Source organism: Balaenoptera musculus, chromosome 2 (genome assembly GCF_009873245.2).
Source record: "Balaenoptera musculus isolate JJ_BM4_2016_0621 chromosome 2, mBalMus1.pri.v3, whole genome shotgun sequence".
Classification (NCBI taxonomy): Eukaryota; Metazoa; Chordata; class Mammalia; order Artiodactyla; family Balaenopteridae; genus Balaenoptera; species Balaenoptera musculus.
Window position 1 is genome coordinate 73,604,625 of NC_045786.1, and position 5,815 is coordinate 73,610,439.

At 47.4% G+C, this 5,815-nt stretch overlaps 1 pseudogene; it reads right to left on the bottom strand.

The window, feature by feature from the left end:
• Positions 1 to 240: 240 nt before the first annotated feature.
• LOC118889838 lies at positions 241 to 2,189 on the bottom strand (annotated as a pseudogene).
• Positions 2,190 to 5,815: the final 3,626 nt, after the last annotated feature.

The window sequence follows — 5,815 nt, forward strand, 5'->3', positions numbered from 1 at the left end:
TCTGGAAGAACAGTAGTTAGTCAGCACAGGCTGTGCTGTTGAAGCGGCTTGGCTTTCCTTCCCTCTGAGAACCTATCTTCAAGGTCAGTCTGAAGTTTGCAAGCCTGGTGGCCACTCTACCCCATTGAGGTAGCCTGACAGAGGGAGCAATTCAGTACCGCACAGCCATGAAATGTCCACGAGTTTAAAAAACAAAACCACAGTTGTTCTTCGGGTTGGGCTGGTTCCCCCATCCCAATTTTAGCAGGATGTGTATGTGGCCATGGAACTCCTGGTGAGCTCTGAGGCCGTCCAGCGGGTGGTAGGGAATGTGCAGTAGGAGCCCTGCACGTCAGGGCTCAGTGTCTGCAAATGGGCTTTACATGAAGAGCGGGATGCATCCTCCAGGCAGAAGGGATCCCGGGGCAGGGAGTGCGAGGCAGGATCTCAGGAAGTCAAAGCTGGGCAAGATCACGCTCCTCCTCTGGATGTGATCAATGGCCCCCTTCAGGCGGAACTGCTTGCCTCCATGACATGAGCTATGCAGATGGCAGGCGAACGGGAGATCCCAGCTTCACAGTGGACCAGGACCTTGCCTTCCTTTTCCCGGACCCAGTCACTGAAGCCTATTGCTCCTTGGAGGCAGGAGCGAATGTCAGCCGCGTGGCTGTCTCGCACAGGGATCCATTTGTAGTGCAGGTGGGCCGTGCAGGGCTGCGAGGTCCGCCGCCACACTCAGCAGGGCCGTGATCACGTGCAGGGTGGTGAGGAACCGGCACTTGGATGCTTGGTCGGCACTTCCAAGGTGGAGGAACAGAGAGATTGCACCTGGGCCGCCGTGGTCCTAAGGCGGCCGGTAGCTGACGTTGAGCACTGGTTTCGCACACTGGCTGATGAGCGCGCTCTCGTTTCAGTCTCCTCTGGTGAAATGGGTTTTACAGCCACGCAGCACTCGGGAATATTCCGAGTGGAAAGCCTCCTACCCTCCCCTGTAAGAAGCACACCTGCTGGCGGGCAGGCAGGCAAGGGGAGCAGCGAGGCAGGCGGGGTGCGCACCGCGGTCCCCTCGGCAGCCCCGCCGCGCGCGCGCCCTCTGTCGGGCAGCACGAGCGCGCCGCCGAGGGGAGATAGGCGTGGAGCGAGCCGCGCACGCTCGAGGCGGCCAAGGCGTGGGGTGGGCGTGGGCGTGCGCGTGGTCCCGCCCCCGCCCACGCCGCGCGCAGGTGCCCAGCCCCGCTGCCCGCAGGCGAGGCTCCGGGCGAGCCGGGGGTGGCGGCGCGGGGCGGCAGCTCCGCTCGCGTTTCCCGTCTCGGACGCTCGGCGTTCCGCCGGCAACTCGCCGCCCCCTGGAGTCGGGCCGGGCTGAGGAGTTTTGAACGGGGTCTGAGGATAACTCAATGTGCAGCGTTACTGGAAACTAAATATAAGACGTTTAACTGGAAGAGCCAGGTAAGATGGGTCATTTGACCCTTGAACCACGCGGGGGTTAGGGGCACTGACCTCCCGTGGAGTCGAAAATCCTCTCATGCTCAGTCTCTGCCTCAAAAACAAAGGAATTGGTAAACGACTCACCCAAGGGCTGGAAGCTCAAACAGTTTGGTTAGAATCAGGATTCAAGCCCTGGTTCTTTTGATTCCGCATAATGTGATCTCTAATTGAACGCAGGCTTTTCCCCACACTTAATTAACGTAAAGATCTGTATAATGAAAATGCAGGTGCTGTATTTGTTGGAAAAAAACTCCGTGTAAGTGGACCTGCACAGTTCAAACTGCAGTTCAAACCCATGTTACTCAAGGGTCAACTGTATTTTAGGATGGAACTCTGGCTTAGGTATCAGAAGTTTTTGAGGGCTCCCTCTCAGAGGTGAGTTAAATCATCAATCAGTCATTTTCTATCCCCACCCTCAATAAAGAATACAGGTTTGGAGTGTCTAGATCCGGGTCTGCTGCTGTAAGTCAGATGACTGCAATTAAGTGATAATAGTAAAAACTATAGGGAATATCAGGCTGCCTAGATTCAGGGGAGTTTTGCTCCCACAAGATCAGAAAACATGGAAAAGGCCAGGAAGCCCGCAGTCTGGGGTGTCTATTTTCTATGGATGTGTTAAACCGGTGTGGTGAGTCTTAGGTCTAGGCAGTGCTTCTCACATTTGCCCCTGTGGCCAAGTCCCTGTGAGTCACTTCTGGGGACATCACAAAATAATGACCCATTTTCCGTGTATTATATAAACCAGGAGTAGCTTTATGGATGGAAAATTTTATAATCACATATGTAGCATTTTCATGCCTCACAAATGTGTATGTAAAATATTTCTAGGAAATGACATGTACAGTGGTGGTCCTTCTTGCCCTATTCTCTCCTCCTCTCCTGCAGGCTGCCCTTGCTGAGGCCAGGGAAGAGAAGGAGGCCTTTTACAATGAAACTCCCCTGTGAGCTTCATAACATATAAGGAGGTTGGCTAGTGGGTGTGAACCCTTTGCTGGGCGTAGAGTGTGATTGTCTTTTTTTTTTTTTTTTTTTGGTTGCGTTGGGTCTTGGTTGCTGTGTGAGGGTTTTCTCTAGTTGCGGCGAGCGGGGGCTACTCTTCGTCGTGGTGCGCGGGCTTCTCGTTGCAGTGGCTTCTCGTTGCGGAGCATGGGCTCTAGGCGTGTGGGCTTCAGTAGTTGTGGCTCGTGGGCTCTAGAGCGCAGGCTCAGTAGTTGTGGTGCACGGGCTTAGTTGCTCCGCGGCACGTGGGATCTTCCCGGACCAGGACTCGAACCCATGTTCCCTGCATTGGCAGGCAGATTCTTAACCACTGCGCCACCAGGGAAGTCCCTAGAGTTTGATTGTCTTTTAACTGTCTTCTCCATTCTCAGGACTTGACCATGGAGCAGAGCTGAATCTCAAAGGACAGGCATGGAGGGGTTTCAGCATGAAGGAGCAAAAGGAAAGGCAGAGCAAAAGAAGGCACAGGGGCAGGGTGGAGAGAAGGGAGAGGGAGCACCTTTTCAGGCTGCACCCACAGAGCCAGGGACTAAAGACACATTTATATGGGCTGAGCCCTGGAGTCAGACTGAGCAGATGAGAGAAGAAATCTCCAAATCCCTCCCACCAGAAGGGCTTTCTGTGAGTTAGACTGTATCGCTTGAACCTGGAGTAGGTACCTGTTTGAATGTTTTTTGGGAACTGATATTGATGTTTGATGGATTAAGGGTAAGACTTTGTCATTCTGTCCTCCACAATAAAGGACTCAGTGTAGAGATTTTATACATTCTGAGTTTTTCTGTTGAAATCTATTTACTACCAGGACATTTGTCTTGTCAGTCAGTCTACACTGGCTAGCTCATTAAAGCAACAGTCTCTTGAGCTTACTCTATGTCAAGCACTGTGTTATGTGTTTGACATAGATTATGATGTTTAATTCCTCCAGCGTGCCTGGAAGTGGGTATCATGAGCCCATTTGACTGATGAGAGAGCTGAGGCTTGGCGAGGTTGACTTTCCCAAAATCACGTGGCCAGTAAGAAGCGGAACCCAAATCTCTTACTCTTTCTCCAGCGTGGTTAGTAACTAGCTCATCCACTGCTTCTGCAGCAGAATTTTAATAAAAACGGAAGAAAAATCTATTCTTTGATTTTTGTGTGTGTGTGTGTGTGTGTGAACTGGGAAAGGACTATCAACATTTTTAAAGTAAACTTTTAATTTTAGAATATTTTGAGATTTGCAGAATTACTGTGAAGATAGTAAATGTACCTGTATTCCCACACCCAGCGTTCCCTTTTTAAAACATCTTATGATAGTATATGTTTGTTACGCTGAATAAACCAACTTTGATACATTATTATTAACTAAAGTCCAGGGTTTATTCAGATTTCCTCAGTTTTCCCCTTATGTCCTTTTTCTGTTCCATGATCCCGTCTAGGATATCATGTTATATGTAGTAGTCACGTCTCCTCAGGCTCTTAGCTGTGGTAGTTCCTCAGACTTTCCTTGCTTTTGGTGACTTTGACAGTTTTGAGGATTGCTGGTGAGCTATTTTGTAGAATGTTCCTCAGTTGGAATTTGTCTGATGTTCTCATCATTAGATTGGGGTAGTATATTTTTGGAGGAAGACTACAGAAGTAAAATGCCATTTTCATCATCTTATATCAAAGGTCATCCTATCAATGTGACATCACTTAAATGTTAATGTTGATCACCTGGCTCAGGTAGTGTTTGTCAGGTTCTTACCCTGTCAAGTTACTCCTTCCCGCATTTCCATGCTTTCCTCTGTGGAAGGAAGTGACTTAAGAAGTGGGAAGTTACCAGCTCCTTGAGGCTGGAATATCTGTATAAGTTATTTGGAATTCTGCACAGTGGATTTGTCTCTTTTCCCTATTTCTTTATTTAATCATTACTTTATATCAGTGTGGCCTCATGGATATTTATTTCATGCTTTGGGTTATAATCCAATGCTACTTAATTTTCTTGCTCTAATTGTTCCAGCTTTGGCCACTGGGAGCTCTTTCAGTTGGCTCCTGTGTCCCTATGACACATCAACTTTTTTTTTTTTTTTTTTGAGCACTCCCTTATTTTCTGGAGCTATAAGATGCTCCAAACTCATCTTGTATATTTCCTGCTCCAGTCCTCGAATCTGCCATTTCTCTAAGCAGCTCTGGTTCCTTTCATTGGAGAATGGTGTTAGAAACCAAGATCTGGGCATTAGGTGTGCTCATTCCTATGGGCACTGTAAATTCTCACTCCAACAGTGAGGAACCTGCTTCCTGCCATCTGCCATCCATTTACTTAATTGTTCAGTTCTGGTATATGTGTACAGCAATATCAGAATTTTTAACCCATATCCCCAAGGAAAACGACTTTATCAGCTAGAGTACAGTGCTGTGTGCAGTTACTTTCTTCTTTGGTGTTTCAGATTCTCCTCATTTCCAGAGTTACTTAGGTTAGCACTATTCTCCCCCCCCCCACCCCCTTTAATAAGGTTGTTTCACACATTTGTAATACAGTTGGGTTGTTTGTCATATTTTTTATTCCATTCTGGGATCTCCAAAATAATTTTTTTCTAGTTTGCGTGTAGTTTACAGTATCACACAGAATCACCACCCCCAAAATCCTCTACACTTCACCAACTCAACCTCACCCCCCGCAAGTACTGGCAACCAGTGATCTGTTTACCACCTTTATAATTTTGCCTTTCCAGAATGTCATACAATTGGAACCATACAGTAGGCAGCTTTCCCAGACTGACTTCTTTCGTTTAGCAATATGCATTTAAGATTCATCCATAGTTTTTAGTGACTTGATAGCTTGTTTCTTTTTATCAAATGGGCAATGCTTCATTGTCTGGAGGTAGCACAGTTTGTTTATCCATCCACCTATTAAGGGACATGTTGGTTGGTTGCTTCCAGGTTTTGGCAGTTAGGAATATAGCTGTGCAGACTTTTTTGGGGACATAAGTTTCAGCTCATTTGGATAAATAGGAATACAATTACTGAGTCAGGTGGTAAGACTATGTTTTGTTTTGTAAGAAACTGCCACATTGTCTTTCAGAGCGGCTGTACCATTTTGCGTTCCCATCAGTACTGAATGAGTCTTCCTGTGCTCTGCAGTCGACGTTTGGTATTGTCGGTTTGTTTGGATGTTGTCATTCTGATAGTCTTTTTTTTATTTTTATTTTTATTTTAACATCTTTATTGGAGTATAACTGCTTTACAGTGGTGTGTTAGTTTCTGCTGTATAACAAAGTGAATCAGCTATACATATACATATATCCCCATATCCCCTCCCTCTTGCATCTCCCTCCCACCCTCCCTCTCCCACCCCTCTAGGTGGTCACAAAGCACCGAGCTGATCTCCCTG